The sequence below is a fragment of the Triturus cristatus genome, chromosome 4_1, assembly GCF_964204655.1.
Source record: "Triturus cristatus chromosome 4_1, aTriCri1.1, whole genome shotgun sequence".
NCBI classification, from domain to species: domain Eukaryota; kingdom Metazoa; phylum Chordata; class Amphibia; order Caudata; family Salamandridae; genus Triturus; species Triturus cristatus.
In genome coordinates this window covers 217,222,305-217,243,631 of record NC_140585.1, presented here as the reverse complement: position 1 = coordinate 217,243,631, position 21,327 = coordinate 217,222,305, and positions in this window count along the sequence as shown.

Here is a 21,327-nt window from a genome sequence, read left to right as displayed (position 1 = left end):
CACGTTGCAGCCCTGCAGGGGTTTTTGACAAGATAAGAGTATCGTCAGCGAACATCAGGATCGGAACCCTGGCGTCCGCTAACGAGGGTGCGTCTACGCTTGCTTCCAACATTCGCCTAACAATCCCATTAATAAATAATGAGAAGAGTAAGGGGGCCATGGAGCAGCCTTGTCGGACACCCCTTTCCACGGGGAAGTCCGAAGTAAACTCGCCATTCCCACCCCACTGTATTCTTGCGAAATTGGATTCGTGGAGACGCATAATTAATGTAAGCAAATCAATAGGAATTCCCATTTTTTGCAAGACCAACCATAGCTTAAACCTGGGGACTAAATCAAATGCCGCCCGCAGGTCGACAAACGCGACATATAGGCATCCTCTTCCCAGTAAAACCGTCTTCCACCGCAGTATGGTAAAGCGGAAGACCTGATCAATGGTACTGGTAGCTCGTCTAAATCCTGCTTGATATATGGAAAGGGCATTGTTGGCATCAACCCAGTCCATAAGCTGGTTTGCAACCATTCTTCCCACTACTTTTTGTATGGTTGCTATTAAGCTTATGGGCCTATAGTTGGCCGGCGATGAGCGATCTCCCTTCTTATGGATGGGAATAATAATTGCACCTTTCCAAAGGTCGGGGACCACCCCCCCCTTGGCTAGGGCATTTGCTACTAAAAAAATATACCTCACCCATCTCGTCATATCATACTTAAAAATATCCGGGGGTATCCCATCTAACCCTGGGGCTCTCCCACTTATCACAGATCTAATCGCGATTTCTACTTCTTTGGGGGAGAACATGTTGTCAATAGCATAGACTGGCGCTATGCCTTCACCTACCCCGGGGTGCATGACTTCAGCATATTGTGGTCTGAAGTAGTCAACCCAGGCTTCTACAGCTACATTATTATCTGGCTTTGCTGGGCCGCCTCCTCTACCCCACTTAATAATTTTCCAAAAGGACCGAGAGTCCTTCTTGTTAGAGGCCTCTTTCAACTCGGCCCAGTGGTCTTCGTCCCATTTCTTTTTTGCTTGGAAAATGGCCAGTTTATACAGTTTCCTTGCCTCTTTTATTGCGACGCGGTCCCTGTACATATCCAACATGAAACTGTGTCTATGACTCATGCCCATTACTGTACAATTGCACATCACAGTGTTAATGTGCACAACACACAAAGGATTCTGCCCCCATGTACACGTGCACAGCCTGGGAGTGGCTGCACAGAAGTGCCACCCAACAAACCAAATGTGCCCCCCCCAAACACCCAGGACATGCAGCCTTACATGCCATGGGACACTGTGTGGCCAATGCTGTAGTGTGGTAGGTCTGCACAGGCGTCCCTGGCTAGTAATTGTGTGTTCTATCCGTAGAATAGTCACACCAATGAGGTCTGACGCGTATGACAATGCGTACGCATTGCACGGTTCATGACCGAGCCGTGCGTACGCTTTGCCATTGAATGCAATGAGGTCCGATGCGGGTAACTGTCATGCATACACGTCGGGCAGGCATGGTCCGAGACAGGCGTACGCCTCGGCCATTGAATCGTATGGAGACGGGTGCATGTGTATTTTCAAAATACGCATTCTACAGTCAGTTGACCGAGCCGGGCGCACCCATTGGCTCTGGACTGTCATGGAGACGGATGCGGATTCAAATCTTGTATGAGTTGTGCACTGGAAATTCAGCTGGATGCCTACAACAATGTTGCAATGTCAAGTGTTTCACGAAGGTGAAGATTTGAACGATGCGGAATGCGTGCACGAGTCGTACAATTCCATGGATTGGCCAGATTCATAGAATGCAACCGTGTTGGACCTATCGCTTGGGACACATGGCACAGATTCTGCCTCTGCAGCACAGATATAAGGCTGGCTGGGCCCCAGGGAGCTCACTTGCCTGCACTACATGCTACTGGACCACGTCCCTGCTACCACTCAATCAATCAATCAATCAATCAAGAAATTTGTAAAGCGCACTACTCACCTGGAGGGTCTCAAGGCGCTAGGGGTAGGGGGGTCTGCTACTGCTAGAACAGCCAGGTCTTGAGTTGCTTCCTGAAGGAGAGGTGGTCTTGGGTCAGACGGAGGTGGATGGGGAGGGAGTTCCAAGTCTTGGCTGCTAGGTAGGAGAAGGATCTTCCTCCCACGGTGGCTCTTCGAATGCGTGGAACGGCGGCGAGGGCATGGCTGGACGATCGTAGCTGGCGGGTGGGAGTGTAGAAGGTCAGGCGGTTGTTGAGGTACCTGGGGCCCAGGTCGTGGAGGGCCTTGTGTGCTTGGGTGAGGAGTCGGAACGTGATTCTCTTGCTGACGGGGAGCCAGTGCAGGTCTCTCAGGTGTGCGGAGATGTGGCTGTGTCGGGGGATGTCCAGGATGAATCGTGCAGAGGCGTTCTGGATGCGTTGGAGTCTTTTCTGTAGTTTGGCTGTGGTTCCGGTGTAGAGGGTGTTACCGTAGTCCGGTCGGCTGGTGACGAGTGCCTGGGTGACCGTCTTCCTGGTTTCGGTGGGGATCCATCTGAAGATTTTTCGGAGCATGCGTAGGATGTTGAAATATGATGATGAGACGGCGTTGACTTGTCTGGTCATCGAGAGGGAAGAGTCCGGGATGAAGCCCAGGTTGCGTGCGTGGTCCGTTGGTTTGGGTGCGCTGCCCAGGGCAGGGGGCCACCAGGAGTCGTCCCAGGCAGAAGGCGATGATCCAAGGATGAGGACTTCCGTCTTGTCTGAGTTCAGTTTCAGGTGGCTGTTCATCATCCACTCGGCTACGTCTTTCATCCCTTCGTGTAGGTTGGTTCTGGTGGTGGCTGGGTCGTTGGTGAGGGAGAGGATCAGCTGGGTGTCGTCGGCGTAGGAGATGATGTTGAGGTTGTGTTGGCGTGCGATGGCTGTGAGGGGGCTCATGTAGACGTTGAAGAGGGTGGGGCTGAGTGAAGATCCTTATGGTACGCCGCAGATGACTTCGGTGGCCTTGGATCTGAAGGGGGAGGCGGACTCTCTGGGTTCTTCCGGCGAGGAACGAGATGATCCACTCTAGAGCTTTCTCTTGGATTCCGATGTTGCTGAGGTGCTGTACTAGGGTGCGGTGGCAGACAGTATCGATCGCTGCAGAGAGGTCCAGGAGGATGAGGGCCGCTGTTTCCCCGTTATCGAGTAGGGCTCGGATGTCGTCCGTGGCTGCGATGAGGGCGGTCTCGTGCTGTGGTTGGCTCGGAAGCCGGACTGCGAGTGGTCGAGGGATCCGTTCGTCTCGAGGAAGGCGGCAAGCTGTTTGTTGACGGTCTTCTCGGTGACTTTGGCAGGAACGGGAGGAGCGAGATGGGGCGGTAGTTCTTGAGGTCGGTGGGGTCTGCTGACGGTTTCTTCAGGAGGGCGCTGAGTTCGGCATGCTTCCAGCTCTCCGGGAAGGTGGCGGTGCTGAAGGAGCAGTTGATGATGTCCCGGAGTTGGGGTGCGATGACGTAGTCGGCCTTGTTGAAGACGTGGTGGGGGCATGGGTCGGTTGGTGATCCGGAGTGGATGGTGTTCATCGTGTGGATGGTGTCTTCGGTGCTGACCGAGGTCCAGGTGTGGAGGGTGGTGGTGGGGGGTGTTGGCTCGGTGGTTGGGTGCGTGGTCTGTGCGCCGATGCTGTTGTGTATGTCGGCGATCTTGCAGTGAAAGAACGAGGTGAGTGAGTCACAGAGATCTTGTGAGGGAGTGATGTCGTTGTTACCGGCGCTGGGGTTGGAGAGCTCTTTAACGATGCTGAAGAGTTCATTGCTGTTGTGTGCGTTGTTGTCTAGTTGTTCCTTGAATGCTGTCCTTTTGGTGGTGTGGATCAGCTGGTGGTGTTTGCGGGAGGCGTGCTTGAGGGCGGTCATGTTGTCTGTAGTCGGGTTTTTTTGCCAGGCTTTCTCGAGGGTACGGCAGTTCTTCTTGGAGATCTTGAGGTCGTTGTTGAACCAGGAGGCTTTCTTGCTGTTGGGCCTGTTGGGATGGTTTTTCAGGGGTGCGAGGTCGTCGGCGCAGTCGGTGATCCACTGTGTGAGGTTGTTGGCTGCTTGGTTGGGGTCCGTTGAGCTGGCGGGAGGGTTCTGGCTCAGTGATGTGGAGAGCTGGTCGGTGGTGATCTTGTTCCAGTTCCTGCGGGGAACCTGTTGCTGGTGGTGGTGAGTCGTGGTTCTTCTGAAGCTGAAGTGGACGCAGCTGTGGTCTGTCCAGTGGAGTCCGGTGGAGTGGCTGAAGATGTGCTTGCTGGAGGAGAAGACTGGGTCAAGCATGTGTCCGGCGTAGTGGGTGGGGGTGTTCACTAGTTGCTTGAGTCCGAGGTTGGCGAGGTTGTCCAGCTGCTGTCTCTGCATCCTCTGGCTCCTGCTATGGCACGTACTCTGGAGAGAGCCCCAGTCTTCACTGAGGAGAACCAGGCCCTGCTGGACGGGCTCCTTCCACAGTACAGCAGGCTCTATGGAAAACCAGGGGAGCAGGTTAGTGTGCAGTCCACTGCCTTCCTAATTATCCATGTTGTCTGACAAGCAGTACTAACAGTGTGTACACCAGTGGCAAGCATTCTCACTGACTACTTTCATCCCCCAAAGTGTGTAGGTACATGTAATGAACAGGTGTCCTGCTGCTAAAGTGCATTAGTGCAAGCTTAAACTATCCAGGCATTGTTAACATGTCAGACATGCAGGTAATTTGTCCTTTCCCATGGTTGCACTACCTGTGTAACTCATTTCCCTTTGTGATGATGACATGCATATCCAAATATGTGCAGCACAAATCTGGGGCATGTGTGTTAATGTACTTTAACTTTGTCATCCTCACAGGTTGATGCCCACCAGAAGCAGGAGATATGGCTGACCATCGCCCGGGTTGTTCGTTCGATGGGGGTCTACAAGTGCCGGATCCGCAACTGCCAGAAGAGGTGGCAGGACCTTCGGGGCTGGACCCGGAGGATAGCTAGAGTCCAGCTGAAGCTGTCACCTCCACGCAGGAGGGGCAGACACCGGACCCTGACCTCCCACATGCTTCGGATACTGGCGGTGGTCTTCCCGGACCTGGATAGGCAGCTGAAGGCCAGACAGCAGCAGGAAAGGGGGTAAGTCCATGCCTAATCTGTGTACTATGTCTGACATGCTAATTGCAGTCTTTTGGCCTGGTCACACTTCCACAATATGTCGGTCTTGCAGTCCAATACTCAGGTCCCTCAATTGTGTGATGCACCCTCCTCATCTGTTCCACAGGTGTGGCCGCTACAGTCTGTTGTTTGTGACACTAGGGCACTGTGTCCCTGCAGTCAGCTATGCTTCATCTACCGGACAGCATCTGTTCCTGTGACTCTGTTGTGTGTTTCATGGGTGGGTCAATTGTTTGCCTAATGCCTGAGATCTGACATGTGATCTGTGTGTGCCCTTGAGATGTGTTCAAATTGCTGGTCTGACTCGCCACATGTGGCTGGGGTATTCCAAACAAACCCATGCAGCAGGGGACTCCAATTTTGGGGCCTCAGGAGAATGTATATCAAGTATGTCACACTTGCTTAGCCACCTGACTACTATCCAGGGCCAAACACTGTTTCATGGAGACCTGGGCAGTCATGCCTCCTCAAGGGCATTTAGAAACACTCTGTAATCCCACTCCTGTGTATTAAATTACAGGTTGTGCTTAGTGTCTGCCTCTGTGTCATTAGGGTGTGGCTTGTTGTTAAGTACAACTGGTGTGTCCATGATTCAGAGGGTCAGTAGGACATCTGAGATGTGACTGTGAGAGACAAGACCTGTGTGACATATAGGTGTGTGATCATCTGACAGCGCACAATGGTGTATGCAACTGTGTCCTTCATGCAGCTGGGTTACATGCATGGCAGAGTGTGATGTGTTGATGTACAGGGAGTTGTGTTTGCAGAGACTCATATGTCTGATTTGCATGATGTGGGGTCTTCTGGGTCCTGTCTATGTTGTTTGCAGAGGATGGGCAAGTCCGCCGGTCATCTACAGAGTTAGCTTTACCCCTGAGCTAGGATTGTGAGTCAGTGCATATTGTTGTTGTATGGATGCCCTGCCCCTGTGACAGGAGACAGTGTTGACTGACTTTCAGGGCATCCCAGTGCCATGGCATTTAACTTGCTATGAGTGATCCTGCATTGTGTTCAAGTGTGCACCATGCACCCCATTATGGCATTGCCCATCAGGACATGAGAACATCATAGTGTGTGTTGCTGGCATGCATCACAAACATGTGAAATGAGTCTCTGCCCATCCCTTCATCCGGACACCTGTACTGAGTCAGTAGCAAGAGATGTGCTGTGTGCATAGTGACATACTCCTACATGTTCACTTGCATGTCCAAATAAGGTGTGGGTGGTGCATGTCGGCACATCGGGGTATTAGCATCCAACATGCAACAGATACATGTGTGCAAGTCAAGGAGGGATATGTGTGCCATGGTTGATGTTGAGAATGACAATTGGCTTATTCTAAACAGTGCTGGCACTTTGAGCTGTGTTCAGCTGATGATGCCAGGGCTTGCCCTGTGATGTGATGTACTCACTGTGGTGTGTGCAGTCGGTGCAGGTGACTGATGTTGTTCTCTTACTTCCTATTCCTATCCATATACATCCACGGCCACAGGAGGGGACAGCTCCACAGACCAGGAGGAGCCACAGAGCCTGACAGGGACAGAAGGAGAGGAGTCGGGGGGACCCAGTGGCACGGAGGGCGAGTAGAGCCACACACATAGGAGTTGTCAGCACCATCACCCCCAGCTGAGGGCCACAGCAGCTCTGAGGATGACTCCCTTGTGGAGGCGGGTGTCAGCAGCCACCAAACCCCAGCTAGTGAGGCTGTCTCCGCCACCACCACCATCACCACCCTCCCATAGGCTCCCATCCCAGAGGTCCCTGTAGGCTCCCGTGTTCATGAGCATGTCTCCTTTGTGCCAGGCACCGCACGCCGTGCCCCTGTGTCCCCTGAGTGAGGAGTCTGTGGACTTAGACAGATCCATGTAGGGCAGGCGTCGATGCTGAATGTTCTCCATGCACACACAAGTCTGTTGACACAACTGGTGTCGTTCATGGAGGGCATTTCATCAGCGATGTCTGCCCTACAGAGGACCAATCAGTCCATGTCCTCCTACCTGACGACAGCAGTGTCCCTCCTCCAACAGTCCCGGACCCCTCCTACCCCTGCACCACCCATGATTCCTAGCAGCCTGCACATTCTCACAGAGCCACAGACACGGGCAGCACACAAACACCCAAACCAAGGTCTAGACGTGCACACAAGCAAGCGCAGGGGACTGATACCACACTCACAGGGGCTGGTTTGCAGACACACACACAGTCATCCACAACCACTCCACAGTCCTCCGAAAGCTCTCCATCCCAGCCCCCTTCCCTTGCCTCACCTGCAACCCCATGTCCCCAGAAGCTCTTCCTCTGTGACCTTGGCCTCTTCCCCACCGACCCAGCAGATCCTGATTACAAGGGGAAGAGGAAGTCCCCACACACAGAGGGGAGTGCCCCTCACACCCGGACACCCTCCCCCAGGTGCAGTCAGACTGAGACCCCCACTCACAAGTCCCACCGGAGCCGGAAGAGCAAGACCCCCCACCACCACGCAGCTCCAAGGCAAATTCTCCGTCCTCCATCCCCCAGGCCACCACTCCAGAGGTTCCCCCGCCACTCCCTGCCCCGGGTTCCCCCACACACAATTACACCATCCCCAAAATGCTAAGGCCATCCCCCCTACCACTTGCTCCTCCACACCTGGTCAGACGGTTAGTGCCACTGATGTGGGGACCGTGTCCCCCCCCTGTCCTGCCAACCTCACCTGCACCCATTCCGTCCACATGGATGTAGGCACTGCAGTGGAGTCCACGACCACTCCGTCTGATTTGGGCACTGCAGTGGGGACCCAATCCACTCCATCTGACCTGCCCACTGGAGTTGTGCCGGCACCCACCCCATCTGACTTGTGCCCCACAGCTGTGACTGCACCTACCACTTCAGTCAGCTCCACTGCAGTTGCAAGTGTCTTGCCTGCATCCACCACCTCTTCACTGCCTCCTTCTGCTGCGCCCTGATCCTGTCCCTGCAGTGCCTGGCCTGCCCTCATGTATGCCCCTCCGAGGGGATGACCCCGGTCCTTAGCAGTGCAGGCAAGCAATGTGTGACAGTTGTCACTCTAGTTCACTCCTTGGCATTTGGACATGGACTGGCCATTGGCCTTTTGTATGAACGGACGTTTAACTTTTAATATGCTGAATAAAGCTTTTTTTCTTTATCCCTGTGAGCTTGATTTAGCTGTAGATTATGTTGATGATGTTTAACATGCCCTTGCACCTGTAATGCTTGGTTTCTAATGTTGAAAACTGATGTGTTGATGTGAGGTACTCCATGTGGTCCATGAGATATGTATCCTATTTTGGTGGGTATCCATGTCATCCTTTGCCGCTACCTGAGTGTGTCATGATCAACTATCTATGGACATCTCTGTGAACATTTCATTTGCATGGTCACATCTCTGGCTTGCACCCATGCACATATGATGTGCTTCACATTGTTCAATTTGTCAATTTTACAGACTTTGTGCGCATCACCACTGGACCTACAGGTGTGGGCATCATTGGTATAGGAGCAACTGGGTCCTCTGTGCAACTTGCTAGACATATGTTTTGAGTATGTGCAGATGACTTAGGGGAGACTCACGTACTCAGGCTGTTGTGACCAGAGCCTTCATTGTGTGGTAACTGATGGCTGACTGACCAAGTGTTCTGCTGACATGAGTGAGATGTGCAGTGAATATGTTTGGCACAGCTGGGCTTCCACAGGAGTTGGGTCCCCTCAAGTAAGTGTGTTTTCCCGTGACATAGCCTGGACCCATGGTGTGTGTTGTATGAGCATGTGTGTGTGTCCACATCCCTTTTCATACACAGGCAGTGTTCTCTTATTACGTTCCTGTTGTTGATGCTTGCTGAGTGGTACTGGGTTAATCCCACTACTTTGCCATGGGCTACCAGATGTGTGGGGGCATGACACACTACTGTTAATTCGTGTATCATCATTGGGATTTGTCAGTTCTGAGTGGCGATGATGTTGTCAGACACAGATGGGACACAGGCAGGGTTCCCCAAGGCACGTGTTTATTTGCAATATCATGTAGTTTTCCCTAGGTGGTACCTTTCAGTGATTGAGACATGTGTATGTGTGTTTGACTGCTCCCACTTGTCGGGTTCATGGCTGCAATGCTGGCAGGTGTCAGCATGTGTGCCTTGTGGTTCTCCTTGGCTTCTGCATTGTCCTGGGACTGTGGCAGGTATTCTGAAGGTTACATGAGCTTTGACGTCATGGCCATGTACCGCATACTGTGCAGTATTTCTGTTATTCCCCAGGGTTGTAAACTGTCCTTGTGTGATGAGTCTGTGCACCTTAGTTCCTCCCAACATTCCTGTGATTGTCATGGGTGCATGTGCAATGTCACCTGTCCATGTGGGCTTCACAGATGCACATTGTTGCAGTTCAGGGTGTGTGGATTTGAGGGTGGACTGATGTAAATGTTTGCATGGATAGTCCCCTAGCTCCCGTTTGTCCATAGATGAGCGGCCATGCTGAGTGATTTGTGTTTGTGTATGTGTGATGTACATTTGTGGAACAGGACACATATCTGGGATTCCCAGTTTGTACGACATCTGCCTTTGTCATCACAGTGGAGGTGTCATGCATGCTTGTGTCATCCCAATGTCCGGTCACTGGGGGTACTGCTGTTGTGTGTCAGTCTCTTGCTGTGTTAGTTGATGTTCATTTCAGCTTGTGTCACATGCGTCTGTTGTGCTCCCTCTCATCTCACAGTGCCTGATTGCCCACTAAGGGTGTCCCAATGATGGTTTACTTTTGTATGGCACTGTGTCCACATCTGTGTCACTGTGGTTCAACCCCCCTCATGTGTTGTGTAGTTGCCTGGGGATACTGACACACACACATACACACACACATGTTGTGTCAGATATGCAGTGTGAGGTTGCCTGTTTGTGATTGTGCATCTGCATCAGTGCATTGGTATTACTGTCATGGGCCATTGTCTGGATGCTGTTTCTGTGATTTTTCCTGCTGTCCCTGTGATTCATATCACATCATTGTGCACATTCATCCTGGTTGTTAGGTGCCATTGCTGGCATGGAATGGGAGTTTTTGAGCTGACACCTACAGTCTACACAGGTTGTTTTGATTAGTGTGTCTATTTTCAAGATGTGTGTATGCTTTGTGATGGTCACTTCTGCTCTTGTGTCATTGTACACTGTATGCATTGTCAGCCCCCATGTGTGATGCCTGTCTGCACATGGCCGAGAGTGTGTTATGTTTTCACAGCACTGTTAGCCTCACCACATCTCTGTGGGAATGGGACACAACCACTACTTCGCCCCAGAAGTGTTTAATGTGTTGGGATCAGGGATCATACATGCTGTTTGTTATTTGCAGCATTGACCATGATGACACTTACCTTTTTGTCACTGTGATGAGGGGGGGTTTAGACCCCATCACCACAATGCTCAACATCTGCCGCAGTTTGGAAGCCCACACTTAACTTTTGTTCTACACAGTGAGGGGGTGTTATTTTTACATTGACACAGTACTATGGTGATGCTTGCCTTGTGTAGGGCACACTCATTTGTTGGTCACACATGTGCTGTTAGTTACATTGTATGTTCAAAGTCATAATCACTGTTGTGGGCATTTGTCACAGACTACACACTGTTGTCATGATGTTAGGGGGGATGTATTTTGCTGTCATACCTAATATTGGAGTATGATGGATGTGTGGCGCATCACCCATCCTATGAGTGGGGGTGGCAGTAGTGTCCACATCTGTGTCACTGTGGTTCAACCCCCCTCATTTGTTGTGTAGTTGCCTGGGGATACTGAGACACACACACATGTTGTGTCAGATGTGCAGTGTGAGGTTGCCTGTTTGTGATTGTGCATCTGCATCAGTGCATTGGTATTGCTGTCTTGGGCCTTTGTCTGGATGCTGTTTCTGTGATTTTCCCTGCTGTCCCTGTGAGTCGTATCACATCATTGTGCACATTCATCCTGGTTGTTAGGTGCTGTTGCTGGCATGGAATGGGAGTTTGTGAGCTGACACTTACAGTCTACACATGTTGTTTTGATTAGTGTGTCTATTTTCAAGATGTGTGTATGCCTTGTGATGGTCACTTCTGCTCTTGTGTCATTGTACACTGTATGCATTGTCAGCCCCCATGTGTGGTGCCTGTCTGCACATGGCCTCGAGTGTGTTATGTTTTCACAGCACTGTTAGCCTCACCACACCTCTGTGGGAATGGGACACAACCACTGCTTCGCCCCAGAAGTGTTTAATGTGTTGGGAGCAGGGATCATACATGCTGTTTGTTATTTGCAGCTTTGACCATGATGACACTTACCTTTTGGTCACTGTGATGAGGGGGGGTTTAGACCCCATCACCACAGTGCTCAACATCTGCTGCAGTTTGGACGGCCACACTTAACTTTTGTTCTACACAGTGAGGGGGTGTTATTTTTACATTGACACAGTGCTATGGTGATGCTTGCCTTGTGTAGGGCACACTCATTTATTGGTCACACATGTGCTGATAGTTACATTGTATGTTTGAAGTCATAATCACTGTTGTGGGCATTTGTCACAGACTGCACACTGTTGTCATGATGTTAGGGGGGATGTATTTTGCTGACATACCTAATATTGGAGTATGATGGATGTGTGGCGCATCACCCATCCTATGAGTGGGGGTGGCAGTAGTGATGGGCAACAGGTCCCCTATGGATGGGGGTGGAAGTAGTGATGGGCACCAGGTCCCCTATGGGTGGGGGTGGCAGTAGTGATGGGCAACATATGCCCTATAGCTGAGGGTGGCAGGGGTAATGGGCAACATAAGCCCTATGAGTGGGGGTGGCAGTAGTGATGGGCAACAAGTCCCCTATGGCTGAGGGTGGCAGTAGTGATGGGCAGCAGGTCCCCTATGAGTGGGAGTGGCAGGGGTGATGGGAAACAGGTCCCCTATGGCTGGGGGTGACAGGAGTGATGGGCACCAGGTCCCCTATGAGTGGGGGTGGCCGGGGTGATGGGCAACAGGTCCCCTATGGGTGGGTGTGGCAGTAGTGATGGGCAACATATGCCCTATGGCTGGGGTGGCAGTAGTGATGGGCACCAGGTCCCCTATGAGCGGGGGTGGCAGGGGTGATGGGCAACAGGTCCCCTATGGCTGGGGATGGCAGGAGTGATGGGCACCAGGTCCCTTATGAGTGGGGGTGGCAGGGGTGATGGGCAACAGGTCCCCTATGGGTGGGGGTGGCAGTAGTGATGGGCAACATAAGCCCTATGAGTGGGGGTGGCAGTAGTGCTGGGCAACAGGTCCCCTATGGCTAGGGGTGGCAGTAGTGAAGGGCACCAGGTCCCCTATGAGTGGGGGTGGCAGGGGTGATGGGCAACAGGTCCCCTATGGGTGGGGGTGGCAGTAGTGATGGGCACATATGTCCTATGGCTGGGGGTGGCACTAGTGATGGGCAACATAAGCCCTATGAGTGGGGGTGGCAGTAGTGCTAGGCAAAAGGTCCCCTGTGGCAGGGGGTGGCAGTAGTGATGGGCACCATGTCCCCTATGAGTGGGGGTGGCAGGGGTGATGGGTAACATATGCCCTATGGCTGGGGGTGGCTGGGGTGATGGGCAACATAAGCCCTATGGGTGGGGGTGTTAGTGGTGCTGGCCATGCAACCCCTATGGTGGCCTGTTGTTAGTGGCCAGGATGTGGATCCCCTGTGTGTGTGTGCCATTTTGCGGGTACATGTTGTTTGTTTGTGTGGGAGGTGTCTGACTTACCGCCTGCGCCATCGGCGTTGGTTCTTGATCCGGTCATAGATGTAGAGTACTGGTATGACCTGCACGATGGGATTCATGATGTGTTCATGTCGTACACGCTGCTTGTTGCTCTGTCTCGTACCCGCTGCAAGCTGGTCTGTCTCGTAGCCGTGGATTGAGCAGTGGCGCGAATCGTAGCTGATATGCTTGTTTTCCGGATGCTGTGGTGTGCCGTACGTGGCGACCCGTCCGGCGCGTTGGGAGTACGCATCGTACTTGTCAGGCCGGAAACTGCTATGGATACTGCTTCCGGGCGACTCGGTTCAGCGTTAGGAGTTACAGCTTGGACGGAGAATGGAGCTTGAATCACAGCCTACGTGTCGGTCGTGTTTTTGGCAGTTATGCGCATCGTACTTCCTCTACAGGACGGACCGGCTACGTGTACGTGTCGGTCGCACGGTAAGGCTATGGACAGCTCTCAGAGAGCTGTCTGACCCGGGATCGGAATCGACCCCTAGGTTGTAGCTGGGGTGCCTAAGTATTTAAAATGATTGCACAAGAAAAATGTCTTCTACAACTCACAAGGAAGTGACAGGTGATGCAAGGAAGTGACGCATGTTGCTGTTTAGCTAAGTGTTGATGAGTGAGAGGGATGTGAGTTTAGGTTAGGAAGAACATGGATATTAATCAATGTAAAAGTACAGGTGAGTGTGACAAGAGGTGCGAGGCTTAGGACATGTATTTGCCTAATGAATACATGGTACGCAGAGATGTACTATGTTTTGTGAGAAAAGGCAGGTCACTATATACCAATTATGTGGAGGTGGTTAAAGTAAGAAAGTTAGGAAGAGTGCAACAGTTAAGAAAAGGTCTAATTTGAGGAGTATACAAGCTAAGTGAAAGAAGTTTGTTAGTTCATTGATTGATCTCATATATAAGAACATCTTATTCACATAACATTACTGTGGATTGTTTTCAAAATTTCCTGTTTTGCTTGTATGTGTGTGCTTGTGAATAGATTGTGGTGGTGGTGTGTGTGATTATGTGTCTGCTGTTAGTGCTAGCCGCATTGTCCCTTTTAAGAAAAAGGTAAAATGGTAATTTAATTTTCCTACTTCGCACTGCTCTTCCAATCTAGACTGATCATCTTTTAGTTGTGAGACACTAGATGATCCTGTGAAAATTCTGAATTTATATACTTCCCTGTCTCTGCAGCATCCACTACAAGTACGCTCCCAACTCCTTTTCTTATGATTCCTCCTAAATCCTTGGGATTGATATACTAGGAGACAGGTGGCAGAAAGAGGCTGCAAATTGCATGGCAACCATTTACAACATTTCTCTGATTTTGCAATGTTTCTTATGTAATAAAAGGCCACATTGCAAAACCTCCCATCACAGGAGGTCGTTGTTGGACCTGATTCATAATTAGACAGGTTGTGATATGCCAGGAGGTGCTTAAATCGTCCCCAGGTGTCCCGGCGCGGGAAGCCAAACTCACCGGCGCTGCCACGGTCCTGCTGCCCTCACTACCTACGTCTTTGTTGGGTCCCGCAGGGAGGCTGAAGCCGGGGGGGGGGGGGGAAGGACTGCATCACCCAGCGGACCTAGCAGCATGTCGCCGCCCATGTACTGCATACACACCAGGAGGCGCTTAAATCAGCCCCAGGTGTCCCACAGCGCGGGAAGCCAAACTCACCGGCACTGCCACGGTCCTGCCGCCGTCACTACCTATGGTTTTGTTATTTGTATATTAGTTATGTGAACTGCTGGAAAGCCCCTCCCGCTGAGTGTGGTGGATAGCACTTGCCCTTTATTGCGCACATCGGCACTTTTGGGAGCATTTGCACAAGATCTGCATAGTTCTACCGAACCCATCAAGGCCACTTGAGCCCCTTCTTATTGGCTATATTTGTTTAATGGGCTTGAGCTGATAAAGGGTACTGTAATTTTTCTTTTATTTATTGAGGGCGTAACCCTCTGATCATTTGAAAAAGTTATTAGTGAGGACTAAAATGAGTAAAAGGAAGACTTTAAAGGGAAAGCAAGGGACTGGACCTGTTGGGACCCTGGATGCCTTTTTAACAAGGGCCGAATCTATTTTTGGTCATGAAATTGAGCTAACTGAGAGAAGGCCTTCCTTGGACTCACTGATTATGCACAAATGAATTCTGGGCAATTAATAGGTGAATCCAGCTCTGCTATACCTCCAGTGGTGAATGTGTCCTCATCTATTGATACTTTATCAATCAATCAATCAATCCATTTGTAAAGCGCGCTACTCACCCGTGAGGGTCTCAAGGCGCTAAGGGCAGGGGTGGAGAGGGAAGGCAGCTACTGGTTGAACAGCCATGTCTTGAGGCGTCTCCTGAAGGTCAGCAGGTCCTGGGTCTTGCGTAGATGGGCGAGGAGGGTATTCCATCTCTTTGTGGTGAGGTAGGAGAAGGATCTGCCACCGGTGGTTGTTCGACGGATGCGTGGTACAGTGGTGAGGGTGAGGTTAGCGGAGCACAGTTGGCGGTTCAGGGAGTAGAAGGACAGTCGTTCCTTGAGGTATGCTGGTCCGGTGTTGTGGAGTGCTTTGTGTGCGTGGGTTAGGAGTTTGAAAGTGATCCTCTTGTTGACTGGGAGCCAATGCAGGTCTCGTAGGTGGGTGGTGATGTGGCTGTGGCTTGGGAGTCCATGGATGAGGTGTGCGGAGTCGTTTTGTATGCGCTGGAGTCTCTTCTGGAGTGTAGCCGTGGTTGCTGCGTAGAGTGCGTTGCCGTAGTCCAGCCTGCTGCTGACAAGTGCCTGGGTGACCATTCTCCTGGTTTCAGTGGGGATCCATCTCTAGATTTTATGGAGCATTCGGAGGGTGTTGAAGCAGGAGGAGGAGACGGCGTTGACTTGCTGGGTCATGGCGAGCGTTGAGTCCAGGATGAACCCCAGATTGTGTGTGTGGTTTGTGGGTGTCGGGGCAGCTCCCAGCGCTGTTGGCCACCAGGAGTCGTCCCATGCGGAGGGGGTGGATCCGAGAATTAGGACCTCCGTCTTGTCCGAGTTCAGTTTCAGGCAGCTGGTCTTCATCCATTCTGCGATGGCCTTCATTCCCACATGAAGGTTGGATTTAGTGATGGCCGGGTCTTTGGTGTGGGAGAGGATCAGCTGTGTGTCGTTGGCATACGAGACGATGTTGAGGTGGTGTTGTCAGACGATGTTGGCGAGCGGTGCCACGTAGATGTTGAAGAGGGTTGGGCTGAGGGATGATCCTTGGGGAATGCCGCAGGTGATTGTGGTGGCTTCTGAACGGTATGGGGGAGGTGGACTCTATGGGTTCTGCTGGTGAGGAAGGAGGTGATCCAGTCCAGGGTTTTGCCTGAGTCGTGGAGGCGTGTGTGAAGGGTGTGGTGGCAGATGGTGTCGAAAGCAGCCAAGAGGTCCAGGAGGATGAGGGCCACAGTCTCCCCTTGTCTAGTATGGCCCTGATGTCGTCAGTGGCGGTGATGAGGGTGGTCTCGGTGCTGTGGTCACTGCGGAAGCTGGATTTGGAGGAGTCCCGTATGCTGTTCTTCTCCAGGAAGAGGGTCAATTGTGTGTTGGTGGTCTTCTCAATGACTTTTGCTGGGGACGGGAGCAATGAGATGGGTCGGAAGTTCTTGAGTTCCTTTGGGCCTGTCTTGGGTTTCTTGAGGAGGGCATTGATTTTAGCGTGTTTCCAGCTCTCTGGGAAGGTGGAGGTCTCAAAGGAGCTGTTGATTATCTTTCAAAGTTGGGGTGCGATGATGGTGCTTGCCTTGTTGAAGAGGTGGTGGGGGCAGGGGTCGGAAGCTGAGCCGGAGTGGATGGTGTTCATGGTTTTGGCGGTTTCTTCAACGTTGACGTTGTTCCAGGACAGAAGAAGATCGGTGTGTTTGGTGGGTGTTGATTCTGGGGTGTCGGCGTCTTCCGTTTGCATCTGGGTATTGAAGCTGTTGTAGATGTCTGCGATCTTGCAGTGGAAGAAGGTAGCCAGGGAGTAGCAGAGTTCTTGTGAAGGTAGTATGTCATTGGAGCTGGAGCTTGGGGTGGCGATGTTGAAGAGCTCTTTGCTGTTGTGTGCGTTGTTGTCTATGCGTTCCTTGAAGAAGGTTCTCTTGGCAGATTTGATGAGCTGGTGGTGTCTGCATCTGGCGTTCATGAAGGCTGTGTGGTTGTCTGGTGTCTGGTCCTTGCGCCATTGCTTCTCGAGTTTTCTGCAGGTATGCTTGGAGTTCTGGAGAGGGCTCTGGTGTTGGTGTGTCTGTTGGAGGGTTTTCTGATCGGGGCGAGGTTGTTGGCGCAGTCCTCAATCCATAGTCTGAAGTTGTGGGCTGCTGTGTCGGTTCCGGAGGGCTCAGTAGGAGGGTCTCGGATGAGTGCGGTGATGAGCTGGTCTTCGGTGACTTATTTCCAGCTGCGGTGTGGGATGCGTTGCGGTTAGTTGTGTGCGGTGTGTTTCTCGAAGGAGAAGTGGATGCAGTGGTGGTCGGTTCAGTGGAGTTCGGTGGTGTGGCTGAAAATGACATGGTCACTGGCGGAGAAGATGGGGTCGAGCGTGTGTCCAGCGGAGTGGGTGGGTTGTTTGAGTCCGAGGTTGGCGAGGTTGTTGATCAGTGTTATGGATTTGTTGTCGATGGCGTTCTCTAGGTGGAAGTTCAGGTCTCCGAGGAGGATGTCGTCTGTGGAGGTGATGGCGTGCGTGCTGATGAGGTCAGCGATGGATTCGCTGAACTGCGGTCGGGGGCCCGGGAGTCTGTAGATGAGGGTTCCTCTAAGGGTGGTGTTGTTGTTGACATGGATCTGGAAGTGTAGGTGTTCGGCCATGTTGAGGGCGTCTTTGGTGCTGGTTAAGACTCTGATGGTGTCCCTGTGGATGACGGCGATTCCTCCTCCAGGTTTGTTGTTGTTCCAGTCTCTGTGCATGATCTTGTAGCCATCGGGGATGGCTATGGTTATGTCCGGTGCCGAGGAGGTGTTCATACAGGTTTCCGTCAGGAAGGCGACGTCCGGGGCGGAGGAGTCGAGCAGGTCCCAAAGTTCGACGGCGTGCTTGTGGACTGAGCGGGTGTTGAGCAGCATGCAGCTGAGAAGGTTATGGCCTGCAGTGTTGGGATGGGTAGGGCGTGCTGGTGTGCGCTGGCTGGAGAAGCTGCAGCTACGGCAGGTGAAGGGTCCGTGGGTGATCTTTGGAGAGGCCTGAAAGCAGGTGGAGTTTTGGCCATCGTTGAGTGCATGGAGGGTGTTTGTGTTGTCGCGGCTTTGGGTCTTGTGGAGCTCGTGGGCGCGGGCGCGGGCGCGGGCGCGGTCCAGGCACAGATGAGCGCAGATGTGCTTGCCTTAGGTGTGCCTTTGGTGCGCCAGCGGCACAAACCGCACAGCGATCAGCATTTGTAGGGGAGGGGGGAGGGACGAGCAGCTGGGAGGTGGGAGCAGAGCGGGAGACAGGGTGAGAGCAGTGGGAAAAACAATAACACAACGAGGGGGCACCAAGAGGTAATGGTCAAAAAAGGAAGATACACGCTCACGAAAAAATGCAAAAAAAGGCAGTTACACTCTCACGCAAAACAAAACCAGGCACAGTAACAAAAGGCACACACAGACAAAAAGCAGGCTGAGGGTGGGCTCAAACCCTCCCACATGGGCTGGCTTGTCGTACTTTGGTATTTGGGACCACGTAGGAGACAGGGCCCTACCCCTGTTTATTCATGTATTAGCAAACCGCGATTGGTCAATGCGGTATGTACAAGCGCTTTGCATAACGTCCCATTGCCAAATGCACTATGTATACGTTATTATACATTGACTCCGTGGGTTCCATTTTGGAAGCGGTGGCCATCTTGTGATTGCCCTCACATAGGCTATAATGAAGCAAATACGGGCCTCACAGCACATGTGCCTTTCCATGACTCTTCTGTGACCTGGGCAGCTTGGCTCTGCTGCCCCAGGTCAAACTGGTCTCACGAGTTCCCCTTCCTCCGGCCACCTGTGATTAGCATCAGGGCTTGACACACCATAAAGTCCTTTCATCGCACACAAGCCTCCGGCTAATCACTTTCGCACCTGCTTGTTCCTGCTTTATGGCCTGTTTCTCAAAACAGGAGATGCTCATGTTCATTGGGGTCAGTTGATATCTGATGTGGGATCTGAGCCTTGCTGGGTAAATAATTGCGGGCTGGCTGAACTGAAATGTGAGATTGCAATCATGACTCTGCTTGTTCTTTGAAGTAAAATATGTGAATGACCAACTGCAAGAGAAGGGCGGTGTTGCCCAGATTCTGTATAAAAAAGGAAACTGGTTTCTGTTCTGGAGACTGCCTCATTCAGTTGCTAAGGCTTCTGTGCGACGTAGTCTCACTCATTTGAGTTTAATAAAGATGTCTTTTCATATTTCAGCTTCTGTTGCCAAGTTCTTTGTGATATTATCAAGATATGCAGAATTTTATAATACCACATCAGGAAGTACTCGAAGTCATAGGGTGCTACCCCTAGCACCTCTGGGGTCTCAACAATTGGAGTACTTCAGTTGGCGCCCACCAGCTGGGCCTCATCAGAGAAGTGACTTTCTGTGGGAGTGATCTTGTCGGGAGACTGAAATCTACTGGAAGGACAGAACGGGATTCTACCAAGAAGGTACTCTGTGCACAGGGATTCTGGAGATTCTTTGATTATGTAGTCCGGTATATTTCTGCTCGTCCTGATTTTGATCCTCCACATGATGTCACTCAAAAGGTGAGAAAAAGAACCCTTTTGGCGTGAGTATTATAAAAGACGTTTGGTCATGTAGAACTTGACAATTAGAATCTGGATAACCTTTTGATTATTAAGAATAAGAATTAAGTATAAGTGGGTCGCTCCCAGTCCTTTGGTTCTTTGGGTCTTTAATTTGGTTATCGCAATTACCAAAGCCGAGGGGTTTGTTTCTTGGTTTCTGATTTGGTCATTGCAATTACCAAAACCGAGGGTTTCGCATATTTGCGAGTATATTGGTAGAGATAAACCCTTGAAGTTTGAAGCTAGATTAGTGAGCTATAAGATGCCTGATCTTAGCAAATTGGGAAATGTAGCTTTTGGTTTGTATAGGTTTGGATATGCGAATTGCAATTTGCGTAGGTAGGTAATGAGGAGATATTTCTCCATTTGGTTTTGATTATAATACTTGCGTTTTCCGCAGCATTTTTGACATGCCTGTTTGTAAGCTCACATGGAAAAATGTGTTGCTTTTTGTTTTAAAAGGTACCATAGTGTGGGAAATATCTAAATAGGTTAGATTTAAAAACATATTTCTTCCTTGGTGATTTTGTATCCCCAGGGAATTAAAATATGACATAATACAAAACAAGGATCCTTCGTTCTGCGCAGTTTCACGAATGAAGATATGCACAACGATTTTGTGTGGTGTTCTGCTAGGCAGAGCTAGTGAATTGAGCGCATTCACTACTTCTTGGACATGCATCTGTCTGTGGAGCTGTTTATGCAGCCTTTTGGAACACTATTGAAAAGCGTTGCTTGTAAATATGACCTACAACAGTATTTGCAAATGGTTTGTTTCAAGTATAGTCTGTGAGCTGTTCTTTCTTTCTGTCATGCGTATTGATTTGTAAGTCAACTGTGTGTTTAAATGTCTGTGGTTTTTTTATCATTAGTGCAACTTCTGTAAGTAAATTGCGACGGCGCTATTTATGAAAAATGGCTAAAGCGCGCTGTATTGTCTGTTTAACCCCTTTCTGTTTATGTGTGAAATGAGCTCAATATGTGTTTGTGGGTCTTCTGATGTTTCCAGTCTGTTAAGTAGTTTGCTGGTTAATTAATATCAAGTAGAAACTTAAAACAAAAATCCAGAAATGAACAATGTGATGTGCTACAATAGCTATGTATTGCTCTTTAATTTATAGAATGAGCAATTGTGCACATATACAAAACTGCCGTTAAATGCTTAAAGGATAAAATTAGAAACACATTCGATAGATATAAATCAGGCCCCAAAAACGAAATTATCTATTTTTGCAAAAGTAAATAAATTTACAGCATTTTCCTTAGATGCATTATATTAGGTGTTCACAGGCAAACTTTTCAGCTGCAGTATATTTGATAGAAATGTTCATTCAGCCAGCACCTTCCCAGTTGAACACGGGTGAAATTTGGCAGAACCGTTTTTTAAATGAAAGTGGCGCAAAAATGTGACGCGTTTCAAATTGGGCTTATGCGCTTAGGCTTGTGAGTTAAATGTGTCCAAAATGATAGGCAAGGGATGCAGCTTGTTTTTTATACATGGAATTATCACAAAAACGAATAATTGGGATTTTTTTAAAAAGAAAATTATTAATCATGGGAAAAATTATTTTCAAAAAAATAAGTGCTTTTCAAAATCGTTTTTTGATATTTATAAAGCTTAATACTCATACTATGACCTCCTAGCATTAAAATTTGATTTAAGTTGTGTTGCATCACTAAAATGACAAGCATTCGCGCGTACAATTTTCCCTTGGCAGAGGCG